Consider the following 20,265-nt stretch of genomic DNA (forward strand, 5'->3'; position numbering starts at 1 on the left):
AGCTCTTGCAGACTGTATAACGGAAAACTTAAGTGAGCTGAATACCGAGAAGCTCATGCGAGTTGTGGTGTGTCTGTAACACATGCAGGACTCCAACCAAATCGGTAACCCTAATGACATGTCATTTGTATCCTAAGAATTTCTAAGGATCAAACCGGTCTCGGTAATTGTCGGATATGCAACCGATATTTATACATGGCAATTATACAATTCACAAACAAACAATTCAATTTAAAACATATAAATGTACAATTTAATTACACGAACTTACCCCGACAAGTTTATGTAGATACGAATGTGACTACTTCGATATTTTCTCTTTGCCTCGATCTAACTCTGTACGAGGCTTGATAGGATCTATATGAATAAATTTAACTCATTTCAATATAGTTCTCATTCAATTTAATCCAACATGAAAATTTGGAGAAATTACAATTTTACCCCTATACTTTTAATTCATTGCAATGTAGTCCCTAGGCTCGGAAAATAACTTTCATGCAATTTAATCCTTACTCAAGACTAGTCAATTTTTACAAATATTAATAGTAGCCCACATAATTCACAATTTTATAATTTAACCATAAATTTATCATCTTTTTCAATTTAACTCTTAATTGATAATTTCATCAAAATTCTCTTTACAAAATTTGTTTATCTAACAATAACCTTTCATTTTCTATCATAAAACTTCAAAATTCAAGCATACTCATCAATGGCAGAACCCTAATGCTTTAATGGTTTTGCAAATTAATCCCCGAGCTAGCTAGATTAAGCTATTACGATCTCGGAAACATAGAAATTACCAAAAACGGGATAAAGATTCATACCTAATTGAGAAAAATAAGCTTGTCCAAATTCAGGCTTCCATGGCTAGGTTTCTTTCTTTTTCTTTTTTTCTTGTTTAGTGGATGATGATGATAATAAATGATATTTGTTTATTTAATTAATTTTATTATAACTTTAATTGCTAATTTTTAAAATTACCCTTAATAATTTATTCAATTTCCTATTATGACTATTCATGCTTAACCATTAATCAACCTTAATGGCCAATTACCATATAAAGACCTCCAATTTAAAATTCTATAGCTACTTAATCCCTTTACCTATAAGAACTCAACTTTTGCACTTTATACAATTTAGTTTTTTTTTATCAAATTAGACATGTTTACAGTAAAATTTATTAACAAAATTTTTATACAATATTTCTATCATACTGTAGACCATAAAATAATAATAAAATAAATTTTTTTACTTCAAATTTGTGGTCCCGAAACCACTGTTATGATTTCACTGAAAACGAGTTGTTACACACAAGATTAATTCTTACCTCATTGAGAATTTGATTTTTATTTCTGAGTGCATAACAGTAAGGTTTGCTTAATTTTTCTTTTATTGAGTGTCGTGTTCTTTTTAGGCTTTCCTAATGATTTGCAATATTATGATTGGAAGTTGAGAAGAGAGCAAGAGGTTCGTAATGCTCAAGATCAGCAACGTGACACTATTCTAGACACGATCAGCAAAAATTTGAAATGTTTAAGGAGAAAAATTGAGCGTCAGAATCGTAATTGGAGAGATAAGTTTGATCAACCTCGTCTTCATGCAAATAATTCTTGATGTGTCTCTTGTGCAAATGATGAGACTTTGGTTAATAATGACCGTAGACAACATTTTTTAGCCAAACCAAAGTTCAATTCCACCATTCTGAGGGAAATACGATCCCGAAGCATTGTGTGAGTAGGAATCAAAATTTGAACTTTTGTTCCGTTATTATAAATGTCGGGAAGAGGATAAAGTCCCATTGGAGACCCTTGGATTTTCAAATTATGCGTTGAGTTGGTGGATTCAACTTGGAATTGATCGTCAAAGAAACTTCAAAAGGGTAATTGAAATATGGGACGAATTGACAAAAATCATGTGAAAATGTTTTATCCCACCTCACTATTATAGGGATATTAAACGGAGACTTCAACACATTGTTCAAGGTAATTAATATGATGATGAGTACTTTAAGGAGATGGAGATGCTTATGCGTAAAGCAAATGTCCGAAAAGATGAAGAGACTACCATGGTGCAGTTTGTAGATGACTTGAACGTTTCGATAACCAATGTTCTTGATCTTCAAACCTACATTGATCTTGAGGACATTGTACGCAAGGTAATTGAGATTGATCGGTAGTTTCAACAATGTCAATCTCGTCCATTTAGTGATTTACAATATTATTGAGGTACGAGTTCTAATTCTACTTTGAATAATTCAAAACATCTTTATGCTGCTAATAAGTTGTTGCCAAAACATGATGAGACCAAACCTTTTGAGTGGAAAAGTGGGGTTCCTACAAAACCACCTTCTTCTTCTTCTAAGCAACCCATTTCTACTATTTCTTCACCAAAATAACAAAGAGCTCGTGAAATTGAATAGTTTAAGTGCAAAGGGCTGGGCACTATAGTCGTGATTGTGTCAACACGAGACTTTTGTTGATAAAAAAAAAAAGATGGTGATTATACCTTTGATTCTAATAAAACAGACCCAGATATGCCCAAATTAATTGATGATGTCGATGATGGAGGTAAGTTTTATGGTGAAGAAGAGTTGATGGAACCATTAACTTATCCTCCTTGTCTAGTTGTGAGGCGCATCCTCAACATCCAATTGAGGGATGATCATGATTTTCAAATGAGTAATATATTCCATTCGAGGTGTTTGATTAAAGGTAAAATTTTCTCAGTTATCATTGATAGTAGAAGTTGTACTAATGTTGTGAGCAACTACCTTATGGATTCTCTTACTTTTCCATGTAGCAAACACCTTACACCATACCATCTTTAATGGCTTAACGACGGTTCAGAGGCCCGTGTGGTAAAACAAAGCTTAATCACTTTTAAACTTGGAACTTACATTGATGATGTTTGGTGTGATGTTGTTCCCATGCATGCTGCCCACTTGTTACTTGGTAGACCATAGCAGTACGATCATGATGCTATTCATCATGCTAAATTAAATCAATATTCCTTTATTTTCCATGGAAAGAAGTACATTTTCACCCATTTGAATTTGGAAGATATTCACAATGATCAAATCAAGATTATGAAGTTTTATAAGGAGGTTATGGGAAGTAAGACATAAAATTCAAAAATTGCTGAGAGAAAAGAGGTCTCTAGTGAAAATAGCCAAATTAATGATGACCCAATGGTGAGTGGATCCTCTGGTGAGAAAAAAAGAGTGGTTCACAATTTTTATACAAGTGGAAATGATGGAAGACGAGCCTTACTCACTAAACAGCCTCGCATCCTTGTCTGATTTAGGCAAAATTGTTTATCTTTGACTAACTTTCACAACTCTTTGCCTAGCTTCAAACGCCATGTAGATATTTCAACCCAGAAATGTTAGGATCTAATCGCGTGATTTCGTGATAGGTTTTAAATATTTATAATTAATCGTTCTTGAAACTAACTATTATCGTGATGTAGAAAAGTGTACCTATCGAACAGCAGTATAGTTTTAGCAAGACCGGATTGTCGAACCCAAAGGAATTAAAAGTACTAGTAATAACTGTCTTTTTATTATCTAGCCTAGGAATAAAGAGGTTTTGTTTTTAACTAACTAATTATCTAAACTAAAAACTCACAGAGAATAAAATTGGGGAATTATTTTTGGGAAATTCGATTGAATTAAGACAAAACCTAAGGAAAAATCCACCTAGACTGCACTTGTTATTCTGGCTTCGAATCAAACAATTTATTCATTTAACTTATTCCGTAGAGATCTCTAAGTTATGTTATTATCCTATTCAAGACTAATAACGTCGAATCCCTAGATTGAATAATCGAGACCTTTCTCTAATTAAGACTTTAGGGTTGCATTAACTCGATTTATGGATCCCCTTATTAGGTTTCACCCTAATCCGGCAAAATCTTGTCACCCTATGTCTAGGCACGTAAACAACTCCGCTTAATTATGACAAATGTACTCTTAGACAGGGTCTATTCCTCCTCTGAATAAGAGCTTATCTTGAATCAGTATCCTGGGGTATCAAAACAAGAATTAAGAACACATAATTAAGAACAAGTCAAATATTTATCATACAATTCAAAAAATAATAACAAGATTCGTCTTAGGTTTCATTCCTCTTAGGTATTTAGGGGATTTAGTTCATAACTAAATAAGAAAACATCTCAAAATAATAAAGAATACAAAACATAAAGAAAACCCAAAACTCCTGAAGGGGAAATTGAGGAGAGATCTTCAGTCTTGATGATGAATCCGACTTCTGAGATGAATCAATCTGCTTCCTTGGAGTAATTCCTTACTCCCTATTCTGTGTGTCCCTTTTCTTCCTCCTCTAGGGTGTATCTATAAGCTTTGGAATGCCTAAGAGCCCTCAAAATTAGCCTTTTCCGAATTAGACTCAACTTGAGCTCGGTAGGGACACGCTTGTGTGACACGCCCTTGTACGATTAGGCAGTACTCGAGCCTGCCAATTGACACGACCGTGTGGTCTGCCCGTGTGAGGATGTCCAGGCCGTGTTGATTTCGTACTTTGGCTTATTTTCTCATTTTTAGACCGTTTCTCGTTCCTTTCGCTCTCCTATGCTCTCCTAAGTGTAAAACATAAAATTAAAGCATTAAGAGTATCGAATTCACCAATTCTAATGGGAAATCATCCATAAAATACGTTAAGCATGAAGTGAAAATATATATAAATTACTGTTTATTAAATACCCCCACACTTAAGCATTTGCTTGTCCTCAAGCAAAATTCTCAACTCATAATCAAAATAAATTCTTCTCAACTTATAATTTCTATCGATAATATCTCAAAATAATCCAAAGGTAATCATACATTGAGAATTCAACAAAAAGAACATAAAAGTTTCAAACATTACAAGTTGAGCATTTAATCATGCAAACATAGGAGTCTCCCATCATCTAAGTAATTACCTTTGATTCAGAATATCACAGAGTTTCACATCCTCATTAAATATTCACTCAAATCACTCGAGGTGTCTAAGGACAATAAATGAAGCACTCAATAGTCAATAATGAAAAGTCATTACCATAGGCTTGCACGAAAAGCAAATCTCTACCACTATAATTTAAGATGAAACATCAATCAAAAGGTCTTTAGAAGGCTGTAACGAGGCTTGGTTAGGGGGCGTAGTCACAAGCTGAAAGAAAGGGTTAGAATCGAGATTGAATTGAAAAATTTTCCTAACTAGAAAAAAGGTTAATCATCACTTGCGTATAATAGGGCTTCTTCTCAGAATATAGAATTACTAATGTGTATACATTTTTTTTTAAGAACAAGTTAAATAACATAGACTAACTATTAAGAACAAGACATAGCTAAGTAATTTCTTCAACTCAAATCTTGACAAAAATAGAGATTAATTTAGGGGATTTCAACAATAATGGGTTAAGGGTTAATATTAAGGGTAATACAAGAAATGGCTTGTTAGGCTCAAGGGGTTTTACTAGGGGTTAATCGTGGAGGTAGGCTTTTCATGGCATGAGTGGGTTAATCCTAAGTGCCTTAATCATTTTGACATATCAAATCAAATGGTGTGGTCTTGACATGCATAATCAAGCAAGTTCTAGAATAACAGTTCGATATTAATGCACTCAAAGCAATAATAAAAGTGAGCACGAAAGAATTAATAGATGCTCAAAAGACTCACAAAAATTATGGCTTTTTGATGTTTAAAACTTGTGAATTCTAACACAAAGTAATACCTAATTTTGGGGAAACAACCTAAAATTTTAAATTCTTAAAAATCAACTTATCATGCTTGATTCTCTAATGTCTTGAGGTTTAAACAATCAATGCATAAATGCCTATGTTTTAATTCAAGATATATCAATCATCATCATAAATCAATCAAAATTTATCCTAAATACGATATGAGAGCTTTCCAAGAGAACAAGGCAGTCATTCAGGGATTTTTCTGGTAATGAAATAAATACCCCCCACACTTAAGATGTACATTGCCCTCAATGTACAAAGCTAGATATTAGAATGTAAAAATAAAATAGGGAGAGAAGTGAAACTTTCTGAGTGAAAAATGTATAAAATTCCTGGAACAGGAATTTTGGAGAGTAATCTGTGCGAGAGTGGAGGAGGATACTCCGGCGGTGGAAGAGGTTCATTAGTCCATAAGTCCTGCGCCAAAAGAATATTATATCTAGTGGTAGCTATGGTCATGGTCAATCAGGACATGGCAGTCGTGGAGAACTTTTCCCGGTGGAGTTTTTAGTTCCGATGCGATGATGAGCTTAAGAGCTCTATATAACTGTGATAAGATCAGGAACTTTTTAGGGGATATTAAGAAGAATAATTACTCATAAAGAAATAATCGAAATTGATAATTAAAAATAAAATTTTAAAATCTAATAAAAATAAAAAGTAGTTTTAATAAAAATTGAAAACATAAAATAATAAATAAATGTTTTTAAACATCTTCATCGCTAGATGGTTCCCGAGGTGGGATTGGCAATGAGATGTGGAGGTGCTGACAAATCTATTGTAGAGTAGCATCAATGTTTACAAATCATTGAAAACACTGCTGCTCGAATCAAGTCAGGCGCTCAGAGATGTCAGCATATAAAGCCGCCGCATGAACTGGACGAGAGGGTGGTGGTGGCTGAGTCGGTGGGTCCTCGTGCTGTGGAGGGACATCATCAGGAATGTCCTCGTAGGCCTCATTCTCGGTATATTGGGCTAGACGATATTGAGGAAGGTAGATTCCTCGGCGCTTTTTGATCATCCTCATACTAAGCATGCTCGAGATGCCTTGTGGAGACATCTGGCCAATGAGGGTCAAGGATGATTCTTGGGCCGCGGTGTCAAGCAGCCCGAAGTGTCGAGCCAACCGAGTCACGTAGGGGCCGATGGAGATGACCCCCTTCCTATGCCGCTCCGTCTGGTGCTGAATCGCGAGGGCAATGAAATAGGCAAGGTCGATGACGTGCCCGTGCGACATACACCATAAAGAGTAGGCGTCGTGAGTGTTGACGACGCCAGTGCTCTCTCACCTTCCTATAATCGTGTGAGCGAAAATGGCATATAGGAACCTCAGGGATGGTGGGAGAACTGATGCCTTGGAACGGCTAAGATTGTAGGAGGCTGCGCCAGGGGCCAAAGTGTGGCAGCTCTTCGAGGGAGAGAAGTGTATGTGGCGAGTGAGAGCATGTAGTTCATTCTCCTCCTTGAACTCCTCCGTATATAAGCCCAATGCAACACCGAATTCTGGGACGCTTAGTTGGCGGATTAATTCGCCTTGGCAAAATTGGACCGTGCCGAGATCATCGTAGTTCGTTGTTACGGTCTGAAGATAGAACGTTGAGCATAGTTCTATCGTGAGCTCGAGGTATGTTGGCTCGATGATCCCAAAGAGCAGCTCCTAAGGGTCGGCGGTTAGGAGGGCCCGAATCGCATCATCCAACTAAACTTGTCCTACGGTATCCCAGTCCATGTAGCGGCCCGTAATTAAAGGTCGGGCCCTAAATATTTGGAAAAGTTCTTTCTGAGGCCTACGGGAGAACTGTAGGAGAGGGTGACGAATTTCTGCAGTTGGACCCGCAAAAGATGACGCTCCCTTCCGTTTCTTGAAAGCAGGTAAAGCGATTTTCTTTCCTCGTGAAGATGACATGGTACTTGCAATCAAAACCATTAATTCATCTTGAGGAACAATCAAAGTAAAATGAAGACAAAATATAAATAACAATCATAATTTCAGCAACTACTAAGACTAACAAGTTAATCAAAGCAATCAATTGTATGGCGTGAAAATGACAACGAATTTCATGGAATGCAACATGTGTGACGGATGAAAAATGTTAACACTAAAGGCATGAGCATGTCTATTGTTCTGATCATGAATATTTACTTCTAATTAATCAAATAAAGTAGAGAAATCATATAAAGAATAAGAATTTGTACATGAAAAAGATAATAGCTTGTTCTATGAATAAAATGTATGTGGTAGAAAGATGAAAATAATCATGAAAAATGCATAGTTCTCTGATAATTAACATGAAGAATGAGCGCAATTAAAGGGAAAAAAGTAAACAAACATTAGAAAATGGAGAATGAACTGCAAAAATGAAGTTGGATGCAGTGCATGGGAGTGGCAGGGAAGTCGTGTGGACTTGCAGCGGCTAGGGTTAGGGTTTTTGGGTGGGGAAGACAATGAATAGTGCAGGGTTTTTATAGATTTTGGTGCACACGGCCAGGTAACACGCCCATGTTCCCTAATTTCAGCCCCGTGTGATTCGCGAATTTTAAATTTGGGCGCGTCTGACATTTATTTCACGCCCTTGTTCCTTGAGAGTGTGGGTGCACACGGCCGTGTCAAACGACCGTGTCTAGCTTCGTTCGCTTCTCCCACGCCTGTATATACAAAGTCCACGCCCGTGTTAATTTAACTGGTTCAACCACGGGTACTAGACACGGGCATGTCGCAAGCCCGTGTTGTTTTGGCAGGTTCGACCTCGGCCATGTCGTACGGACGTGGCGTTTTATCGTAGCCCGTGTTTGGAGAAATCTTTGCCCTATTTTCACATGGCCCTAAGCACGCCTGTGTGTTTGGCCGTGTCTCTATGGAAAGCCTGTTATTCAAGAGCTCTGTTAGTAATTTAGGTGTTGAAGACTAAATTTTAAAGAAGTTAATACAGTTAGTGCCTGGGTTACCTCCCGAGAAGCACTCATTTATAGTCTAAGCTCGACTTACCTCTCCGTTGAATGATCATGGTGGTTTGAGGAGTTTATACTCCTCATTCCCGCTATCAATCTCATCAAAATAAGGTTTTAAACGGATGTTGTTTACCTTAAAAGTGACAAACTTGGGATGACTCACCTCGACCGTATCGAATGGGAAAATGCTAAATACCGTAAGAGGGATTTCTTCATTTGGTGTGGTAGTGACAATGTGAGAATCTGCGGCATCTAATACAACTTTATCTGTAACCTTAAGTTGATGTGGGAAGGTGTTGAGCTCGTTCTGGCATAGTTTTGGTTTATCATGTGTTCTCGATTTATGCGTCCGCCATTCATCTAGTTCCTCGATCTGTAGCCTTCGATCTTCATGAATATATCCTCTACTACTGCCTGAGAATGACTTATGTGCTTTCTTCATACTGATTTCCTGCAAAGTAGGTTGTACCATATTATCAGTGTTAGTAGAATGGGTTAAACGATCACCTTCAATTTTCGATGTGTTGCCAGAGCTGCGAGCTTGAAGGGTGATTGTTTCGCCTCCCACACGGAGTGTGAGTTCACCTGTGCCAACATCAATAATTATTTTAGCAGTTTCTAAATAGGGCCTTCCTAGAATTAAAGGAGTGTTGCTATCATCATCTATATCTAGAACAATAAAGTCAACAGGAAATATGAATTTATCGATTTTAACTAGCACATCTTAAATAATACCCCTAGGGAATCTTATAGATTTATCTGCTAATTGAATACTCATCCTAGTCTGTTTGGGTTTCCCAAGACCTAATTGCTTAAACATTTTGTAAGGCATGACGTTGATACTAGCCCCTAAATCAGCTAATGCATTATTAACATCTAAACTACCAATTAAGCAAGGAACCGTAAAACTCCCTGGATAATTTAGTTTGTTGGGTAGTTTATTTTGGAGAATAGCTGAGTAAATTATGTTCAGCTCCACATGCGATGCCTCGTCCAACTTCCGCTTATTTACTAAAAGCTTCTTTAAAAATTTCATTAGGTTTGGCATCTGCGATAGGGCTTCAATAAACGGTAAGTTAATTTGTAATTTTTTTAAGAGTTTAAGAAATTTACCAAATTGTTCATCTGAACGGTCTTTCCTTGTCGCGTTGGGGTATGGCACACGAGGTTTATATTCGACAGTCACTGGTTTGATTTTATTATAATTTACCTCACCTTTACCTTTGCTTACCATCGTTTCTTGCCTCGGTTCTGGCTCAGGCTCAACAAATCCTTCTTCATTTTGAACATTAATTGCGTTGAGCTGTTCCCTTGGGTTAGGTTCAACATTACTTGGCAAGCTAGCTTGTAGTCGTTCGGAGATTAGTTTAAAAAGCTAGCCTATCTGAGTTTCGAGCCCTTGGATTGGCACTTGTTGGTTTTTAAATGCCACTTCGGTGTTCTGAAAACAGGTTTCTGATACTGAAATAAACTTTGTGAGCATCTCTTCAAGGTTCGGTTTCTTTTCTTGTTGATAGGGTGGCTATTGGTAGCCCGAAGGTGGTCGTTGATTTCCTTGGCTTCCGCATAAGAAATTTGGGAGATTCCTCCAACCTGCATTATAAGTGTTACTATATGGATTGTTTTGAGGTCGATGATTATTACCCATGTAATTTAATTGCTTGTTATCCATGTTGTGGCAATAAGGTTGGTATTCTGAATAGCTTGTTCTACCTCCACTTGCTTCGCACTGCATTACTAGGTGAACCTGTGAAGAACTAAGAAACCCATCAATTTTCTTATCCAAGAGTTCTACCTGATGAGAGAGCTTGGTGACCGAATCAATGTTATAAACACCAGCTGTTTTCGTTGGCTTTGTCCTCATGACTTTCCACTAATAGTTATTCAATAACATCTCCTCTATGAACTTATAAGAATCTTCAGGTGTTTTATTATTGATGGTTCCACTAGCAGCTGCGTCAACCATTTATCGAGTCGAAGGATTCAGGCTATTATGGAATGTTTGAACCTGAAGCCAAAGTGGTAACCCATGGTGAGGACACATTCTCAAAAGGTCCTTGTATCTCTCCCATGCATCGTAGAGAGTTTTTAAATCCATCTGCATAAAAGAAGAGATATCATTACGTAATTTAGCCGTTTTAGCCGGCGGAAAATATTTTAGTAAAATTTTTTTGATCATTTGTTCCCAAGTAGTAATTGACCTCGTGGTAACGAGTTCAACCACTGTTTAGCTTTGTTCTTCAATGAGAAAGGGAATAACCGAAGTCAAATGGCATCTTCAGAAACACCATTAATTTTAAATGTATCGCATAGTTCCAAAAAGTTTGCTAAGTGAACGTTGAGATCTTCATCCTGCAAATGTGACAGCCCTAATTTGACCTTAGTCGAAAAGTGGTTTCGGGACCACAAAACCGAGTCATAAAAATAATTAACCGTTATATTCTATGCTTATTGTATGTGTACATGCATGTGTGAAAGTTTCATGCTTTAATTTTGTCATTTGTATGTGAAATTTATTAAATAGGACTTATGTGAGAAAATTTTGAAATGTGATAGGTAAATTTAAAAGTGGCCTATTAATGCATGTTATAAAAAGGTTGGGCTTGCAGGTCAAATATCCATTTTGTTTATAGTGGTCGACCATGATGATACTTTTATATTAAAATATGAATTAATTATTAGTTAAATGGCTTTATGTTTAATAATATAGATGAATAAAATAAAATAATGGATGTTCATCTTCTTTCTTCATTTTGCCGAATTTGAGAAAGAAAATTTTTGAAGAAGAAGCCAAGGCATTCAGCCATGGTTATCTCCATTTAAAGGTATGTAATGTAAATTTGCTTTGAAATTGATTGTGAAATTAAATTGATAAATACATAGCATAGCTAACCCATGGTCTAAATTTATGAATCAATGAACAAGTGTCCATTCGGCAAGTGCTAAATTTTGTGATTTTTTGATAAGTTTTGGGGAAGATGTTAGTTATGTTTAATGTGTTAAGTTGCTTGTTATTTTAGCTTAAAAGTTGAGGCTAGTATTTGGTTTATAGGGTATGCCGAATTTGGATTTTGGGAGAAAAATAGGTAATCGGTCATGCTAGATTTTTGATGAAAAATTATTTTAATGCTTTATATGTTTTATAAATGAGCTTGTAAGTGATTTTGAAGATTTGTAAAATTTTGGATGAGAAGTGCCGAATGTAATTTTTGGGTGTGACTTAAGGGATAAAAATATGGTGGCTTGAGTTTAGTAATAACTAGCCATATATGATGATATATTGAGCCTTGTATATTCGGTCTTATAGGTATGTACTTATGTAATGATATAATGAATTTGGTATATCCGGTCATATAGGTAAGTATTTATGTGGTGTTCCAATTGAACTTGTAAATTCAGTCACATAGGTATATATATATATATTTGTAAAGATATGTTTGATCTTGCATATTCTGCTAAATAAGTGATGATGGTATATGAAGTCAAATGTGGTTTTGTAAGCTTGTATAGATGTGTGAAAGTATATTTTAATTTATAATGATATTTGGCTTTGGAAGTGGTATGAAAACTTACAAAATGATAATCTTATAAGTATTCGGCCAAAATGGTAGATATGATAATCATGTGTGGTTATGGAATTGTTAAGTTAAAATTTATTATACATTGATTTAGTAAATTAGTTTATGAAATTAAGTAAATTAGTTTATGAAATTAGAATATGCAAGGTAATAAGTTAGTAAAATGTTCCTTGATAGTTTTAATCTATTATATGGGTATAAATGTAGTTGTTGATTATAGCCTAGTAATATGTTCGATTATGCATGAGTAGGGCATATGTATGATGTTTAAATAGCTAGTTAGTAAAGTCATTTGTACCTTAAATATATGATATACATGTATTAAATTAAATTGCTTAATTGATAAGTAATTGAATAAATCTATTTGTTTTAAATCAAGCTTAAGAGCAAAAAGGGTCGAAATCAAATAGGGGAAAAGAGAAAGTAATCGAGTAGTCTATCCGTAACTGTTCAAATATATCCAAGGTAAGTTTTGAGTAGTCTCCTTTATTATATAATTGATGATGCCTCTATACGAGTATATTAGGTGAATTGCGATCTTTTGGTTTGTACTTAAATTAGGTTGTGAGATAAATAATTCATGTATATGACTTATAGTCTAATGGTCACTTTGGGTTTAAGCTTGAATGGTGAAATAAATATGTGATATTATGTATGACTCTTGAGCCGAATAGTGAATGATGATATGCATATTTAGCTTATATCCGAATGTAACAAATGACTACTAAAGTGATAAGTCGAATGAGATATGTTCAAATATGACTAAAAATGCATGATATTTGCAAACATATCCGGACTTGAGGTCCGCAAGCTACATGATGGAAACATATCCGGACTTGAGGTTCGCAGGCTACGTACTGGAATATATCCGGGCCTAAAGTCCCGCAGGCTTTGTGCTCTTAACTGGATTCAGGTTTTAAAACCTAGCAGACTTAACGCCGGTGATTCAAGTAAGATTATGAATTCGAATATTCGAGGAAACCACTATTGATTATGTATGATACATTAAGATGGCCAGGTACATATTATGTTCTCATATGTAAATTGATTTTTTAAAGCGAATTATTATTATCAAAGAATGATATATATATGAATATATATGTGTGGATGATTACCGTATCTACGAATAAGAGAATGGCCTATTCGGTCGATGACCATCGTTATATGAAAGTATATACCTAAATTTAATTGTATGAGCCAAATAGTATAGTGAAAAATGTCCTGGAAATCTCTTGAGTATTCATATATATATTCGGCCAATAGGTCTTATAATTAGTGTACTTATGTATAATCGGCCAAATGATTTACGATTTGAATTCAAATTTTGTGATACTTAATGTTCGATTTTAATGACAGGTTTTTTTTTAATTGTTTGAAATGCTTAAAACTTACTAAGCATAGAAATGCTTACTCTGTTGCCCTTAATTCTCTGTTTTATAGATCTCGTTCGTTAGCTACGATCTCGGGGATCTCAAATTTGAAGTCGTCCACACTATCTAAGCCCATTCGGTACACTAGTAGTTAAACTTTGATAATGGCATTATAGGCTTGACTTTTTGTTGTTAAATATATATCTTTTTGATGTTGTATATATGTATAGCCATGCGAAAATGGCTTGTTAAGTTACTATATGTATTCCACATAGTTAATGTGAATGTGTGGTTGATATTCGATTAATGTTTTCAATGTTTGAGGTGAATCGAACTTAAGAATGAATCAATATACCCATTACCTGGAGATGACTCTTTTATAGGTGTGCCATCAGAAGTTATTCAAATAAAGTTAACTGGAATTTCATGCTTGTATGGTAATACTCTTTAACCCTCCGGCGACGGGTACGGGTTAGGCGTGTTACAGCAAACTATCAAACTGAACAAACTGTTGTATCATTTGAATTGTGTTAGGTTTCAGTTCAAAAGTATTTGTAGCTACAACAGGTCTAACTGTGCTTGATTATGTTTATGTTAAAGAAGGTTTAGCATAATCATACATAGTGCGTGGAGCAGGATTTTGATTAGCCGTAATTGCAGGAGGTAGCTGATTGTTTTGGTTTTCAGCCATCTCTTCGGTTGGGGGTTGAGTATCGTCTTCTTGCTCGTTTTCTATGTATTTTAGGCTTCACCTTATTTCTCTTTGGTTTCTGCGAACTGTACAATCGATTTCTTCGTCAAAAAGTAGTGGTCTTAACGGGTATCTTCTAGTCATAAACTATAAAAACCTGCCAAGAGAAAGAAAAGTAAATTATTAAATAATAATAATAAAATTAAATTAAATTGTAAGGAAAATAAATGGCTAAAGTAATAAAAATTGAGCGTTCCTAATATCTTGGTTCCCCGACAACGGCGCCAAAAACTTGATCGCGTGATTTCGTGATAGGTTTTCAATATTTATAATTAATCGTTCTTGAAACTAACTATTATCGCGATATAGGCAATTTTACCTATCGAATAGTAGTATAGCTTTAGCAAGACCAGATTGTCGAACCCAAAGGAACTAAAAGTACTAGTAATAACTGCCTCTTTATTATCTAGCCTAGGAATAAAGAGGTTTTCTTTTTAACTAACTAATTATCTAAACTAAGAACTCACAGAGAATAGAATTGGGGAATTGCTTTTGGGAAAATCGATTGAATTAAGAGAATACCTAAAGAAAAATCCACCTAGACTGCACTTGTTATTCTGGCTCCGAATCGAACGATTTATTCATTTAACTTGTTCCGTAGAGATCCCTAAGTTATGTTATTATCCCTATTCAAGACTAATAACGTCTAATCCCTAGATTGAATAATTGATATCTTTCTCTAATTAAGACCCTAGTGTTGCATTAACTCGATCTATAGATCCCCTTATTAGATTTCACCCTAATCCAGCAAAATCTTGTCACCCTATGTCTCAGTGCGCAAACAACTCCGCTTAATTATGGAAAATGTACTCTTAGACAGGGTCTATTCCTCCTCTGAATAAGAGCTTATCTTGAATCAGTATCCTGGGATATCAAAACAAGAATTAAGAACACATAATTAAGAGCAAGTCAAATATTTATCATGCAATTCAGAAAATAATAACAAGATTCGTCTTAGGTTTCATTCCCCTTAGGTATTTAGGGGATTTAGTTTATAACTAAATAAGAAAACATCTCAGAATAATAAAGAATATAAAACATAAAGAAAACCCAAAACTCCTGAAGGGGAAATTGAGGAGAGATCTTCAGTCTTGATAATGAATCCGGCTTTTGAGATGAATCAATCGGCTTCCTTGGAGTAATTCCTTACTCCCTATTCTGTGTGTCCCTTTTCTTCCTCCTCTAGGGTGTATTTATAGGCTTTGGAATGCCTAAGAGCCCTCAAAATTAGCCTTTTTCGAATTGGACTCAACCTGGGCTCGGCAGGGACACGCCCGTGTGACACGCCCGTGTGCGATTACTTCAGACAGTGCTCGAGCCTGCCAAATTGACACGACCGTGTGGTCTACCAGTGTGAGGATGTCCAGGCCGTGTTGATTTCGTACTTTGGCCTATTTTCTCCGTTTTTGACCCGTTTCTCGTTCCTTTCGCTCTCCTATGCTCTCCTAAGTATAAAAGATGAAATTAAAGCATTAGGAGCATCGAATTCACCAATTCTAATGGGGAATCATCCATAAAATGCGTTAACCATGGGGTGAAAATATGTATAAATTACGGTTTATCAGGATCCCATCCAAAAAGTCATCACAAGTCTACTGATTTTTCAAGCTTGAAAATTGGCAACTTCGGTTAATGGAATTTAATAAATTTTACCCCATTCGTGCATGTATCATTCCCCCATTCCTTGAAAAGATTCGTTCTTGAATCTTGTATTTGATCGAACCCTGATTTGATTTGCTTAGCCTTTGATATTGTTGTTAGGCCTTGAGATAATGTTAGCCCATCACATTCATAGGTCTGAAATTGGGTCTTGAGACTCACATCACTTTGTTTTGGTACAGTTTAGGCTATTTGGTTCCTATTCTATGCCAACCCAAACCATTAGCTCATTTGGTGTCTCATGCACACTTATAATTTGCACAAAAGTAGTCCAAAACATGTTTAGCCATTCATATAACTTTTTATAAAGTTCCATTCCAACATCTCCGCCACTTTGATAAAAACAAATTAGTTTACGCTACACCAATTCAACCATTTAACCATTTCTCATGAATTACAAGTCCTTCAATATTATTTAATAATATTTACATGCTCGATTGTCAGAGAACAAGACTCTAAAATCACTATTTTTGGCGCTACTGAAAATCAGGCTGTTACAGTTGAATTCTCTTTTTCTTTTTTTTCCTTATTCTACATTCGGGCATGGATGAAAGAAAAAGATGAATTCCCTTTCTTTTCATTACGTTAATTTTTATTTTATACATTTTATAATATAAATAATTTAAATATATTCTTTATAATATATATACGCTATTCACCTACCCTCTATTAATGTTTCTAAGATGGTATATTTACCATTTTAGACATTAGTTTAATTGTTATATAAGTCCTTAAGCCTTTGGCGAATTAAAAACCTTCAATGATAACATTTTTAAAATTATTTTTTTGTACCTTAATTAACTATCAATTCGGAAAAATTACTTATCTAAAATTTAATTCACCAATATAATAACTCTGATATACGAAAACAAAATCCCGAAACTGCCTTTTTCAACACCATTGAAAATTGGATAGTTACAATTTAGTCTAAATTTGAAGCCAATAAATAATCAAATCCATTCAAAATTTGTTCTTACATGTTGAAGAATTTTCAAAATTAGGATGGCTAAAATTTCAAAATAAATAAATTTTCAAAATTAAAAACGAATGATGCGAGAAAATATGAAATTATTCGTCTTTAGGAATGTTGAATTTGGGTTTATATATATTTACTAGTTTTTTATGTCGTGCATTAGTTGTATGTATTGATTACAAAAATTAAATTTATTCATAAAATTTATTTAAAAATTTTATTCATTTTCACAAAAATATAAAATAATGTATTCTAAATGTTGTATAAAATATTGTATATTATAAGCTATTTAAATATTACATTTTGATACTAAAATTGTTATATTGTTCTCTATAAAAATTGTAAATAATGAATTATAAATTCCATATAAATATTTTAAATTTTATTAGTTAATATGTTTTTAATTTTTTAAATTATTTTAAATAATTTTTATACTAATTATAAGCTCAAAAAAACATATAAAGCTTCAAAATTAAAATTACATAATTCATGTATCGAAAAAACCTTAGCCAAGAATGCTTTGCTTAGTATCCTAGAGAGAACAGATTTCTATGGCTTAGGATGGAGGAAAGTGGTGGCGCAGAGGGTTTTAAAGGAGATGAGATCTCCCTACTGGCGGAGGAATTAATCCAATTATCAGTCAAAAGCTCTATGGTGGTACCAAGTGAAAAACCTACCTTATTGTGCACAATATGGACGAAGAAATTCTATAATCCAGATAGTTTTAGGGTACAGATGAAAAGTATTTAGAAGACAAGAAAGAAGTTCGAGATTAAATTGGAAGGGCAGAATCTATTTTTGATCATGTTTGAAAGTGAAGGAGATTTGGAATTAATTATGGAGGGGCAGCCATGGCTATTCCGGAAAAATTTAGTAATTCTTGATTGATTGAATAGATCGATAGAAAGAAGTCAAATCCGACTTAATTCATCCATTTTTTTGGATTAAGATTGGACCATGTTCTCCAGAATTTGATAAAAAAGATTTGATGCATGCTGTAGGGGTTACTTTTGGAGGCGTCTCCAAATCCGAAATAAATGGAGAGTTCTGTCGGCTGAGAGTCAAGCTAGATGTGAAAAAACCCTTACGAAGGGGTATTTTCGTTTCAACAGAAAATCAAAGTAAGTCTTGGGCTCCTTTTAAATATGAAAAATTACCTACATTCTGTTTCGGTTGTGGAAGGATGGGGTATGGGCTCACGGATTGCCAAGAATTTTCAGCTGAAGAAAGAAACAAAATCAGAATTGATTCTCATTTTTCATTAGCATTTAAAGCAAAATTAAAATTAGTTGAAAGAGAGAGTCTAGTGTTTAATGCCAGTTCAAAAAAGATGCAGCCCCAATGTTTATACGTAAGAAATACTGAGATTTTTCCTGAATTAAATTTACAAGTGGAGGAAAATAATATTATGTCCCAAGCTAATTTACAAGACACAGAGAAAGAGCTAGCGTTAAAGATGCAGGAGGATAAAGTAGATGCTGAAGATAAAGTGATTAGGGCAATTAAAACTCTACAGGAATTCTGAAATCAACAAAGAAAGTGAGTTGGAAACGAATCAAGATAGAAAGAGGGGTGGATGCTTATAATGGTGAAAGTATATTAAGGAAAAGAAAAGCGGAAGAGGTTGCTTTTGAAGGAGATGATCTAGGATTATCTCGTGAAGATGAAATAAAAAGAATGAAATATGAGGGCAAAGAAAGCCAAACTACAGACAATACAATTTTGTCGGATGAATATTTCCCCCGGAGTTATGATTTTCACCAATATAGATCGGCGGCTGCCAAGAGGCATGCCGACCGGGCACAATGAAAACCATATGCTGGAATGTCCGTGGATTGGAGAGTTCACGGGCAACACGAAGGCTTCGGTATTTGTTGAAGCAACATAAGCCCCAGATGGTTTTCTTTATAGAGACCAAAATTGATGGAAGGTGTGACACCCCTAATGTGACCCTAGTCGGAGAGTGGTTTCGGGACCACGAAACCGAGTCACAAGAATAATTAGGTGTTATATTCCGTGCTTATTGTATGTGGAATTTGTATGCGTAAATATTTCGTGTCTCGATTTTTATTAATTAGGTGCAAATTTATAAGAAAGGACCCATGTGCTAGGACTTGAAAATGTGATAGGTGTATTTTAAGTGGCCTAATAATGCATGAAGTGAAATAAATGGAGTTGCATGTCAATTATCCCATTTCCTAAGGTGGATGGCGGCCATGACAAATTATGGGCAAGGGAAACATGTTCCCAACATGTTTTACTAATGGATGATGTTAGAAATAATAAAATAAGAGTATGGAAAAAAATTAATGTTAGTAGGATGAGAAACAAAAAAAAGTGTTCATCTTTCTCCATAGCCTTGGCGAATATCCTAAAGAAAGAAAAGAAAAAATTTGTTCATCTATTTTCACTTCTTGGCCGAAAATACTAAGGAAAAGGGGAGGATTTTTGCTTCATGCTTGGGTTGGAAGAGATCTAGAAGGAGATTTGGCTAAGTTTGCATCAAGATTAAGGTATGTATGAGGTTGTGTTAGGAGTTTCATGCATGTTTTGGTTGCTAACTTGATGTGCATGTTAGCCATGGCTCAAATCTTTGTTAAGCCATGGAAATGGTATTTGGCCAAAGTTGTTATGGTGATAAAGCCATTGCATGCTAAGTGTGAAGCTTGATGATGATGCATGCAATGATGGATTGTCTACTCTTGAGTAAGATTTTGAGCTTTCTTTTGTTTTATCATGATTGAAGTTGAAAAGGAGCATGATTGTCATATTCGCCATGATGCATTCATGAGCATGGTTCATGCTTCTTGCATGTTAGTTAAAATTTGTGTTTTGGATGGCTATGGACACCTTGAAATTCGCCATGCTCATATATGTATATATATGTTTGCACATGATGTTTTGGTTATGAAGGAAGTGATGAATAAGTTTGTTTAAAGAAGAAGATGTTGAAGAATAATTGTGAAATTGCAAGCACAATTCGCCTAGCACACATATAAGTGCTTGATGCTATATTATAAGTTTTGAGCCACAATATGCAAAGCATTAACTAGTAAAATGCATGCTGTTTTTGTGAGGTATTAAGTGCATAATTGGCCTCAACATGTACATGAATATTCGGCCTTGGGTAGCCTATTGAAGGCCTTAGCATTTCCTTGATGCTCGAATAAATTGTATTGAATTGCTTGATGTAGTATAAAATGTGCATGACCATTGTGTATTCAAGCTAAAGGGTGGCCATA

At 35.0% G+C, this 20,265-nt stretch overlaps 1 non-coding gene across 1 annotated transcript; it reads left to right on the forward strand.

Moving 5' to 3' along the window:
* Nucleotides 1-10,716: 10,716 nt before the first annotated feature.
* On the forward strand, nt 10,717-10,823 carry LOC128284906 (small nucleolar RNA R71). Its single transcript, XR_008275325.1, has one exon. It is a non-coding gene; the product is annotated as a small nucleolar RNA R71 (small nucleolar RNA).
* Nucleotides 10,824-20,265: the final 9,442 nt, after the last annotated feature.

Source organism: Gossypium arboreum, chromosome 11, assembly GCF_025698485.1.
Source record: "Gossypium arboreum isolate Shixiya-1 chromosome 11, ASM2569848v2, whole genome shotgun sequence".
Lineage (NCBI taxonomy): Eukaryota > Viridiplantae > Streptophyta > Magnoliopsida > Malvales > Malvaceae > Gossypium > Gossypium arboreum.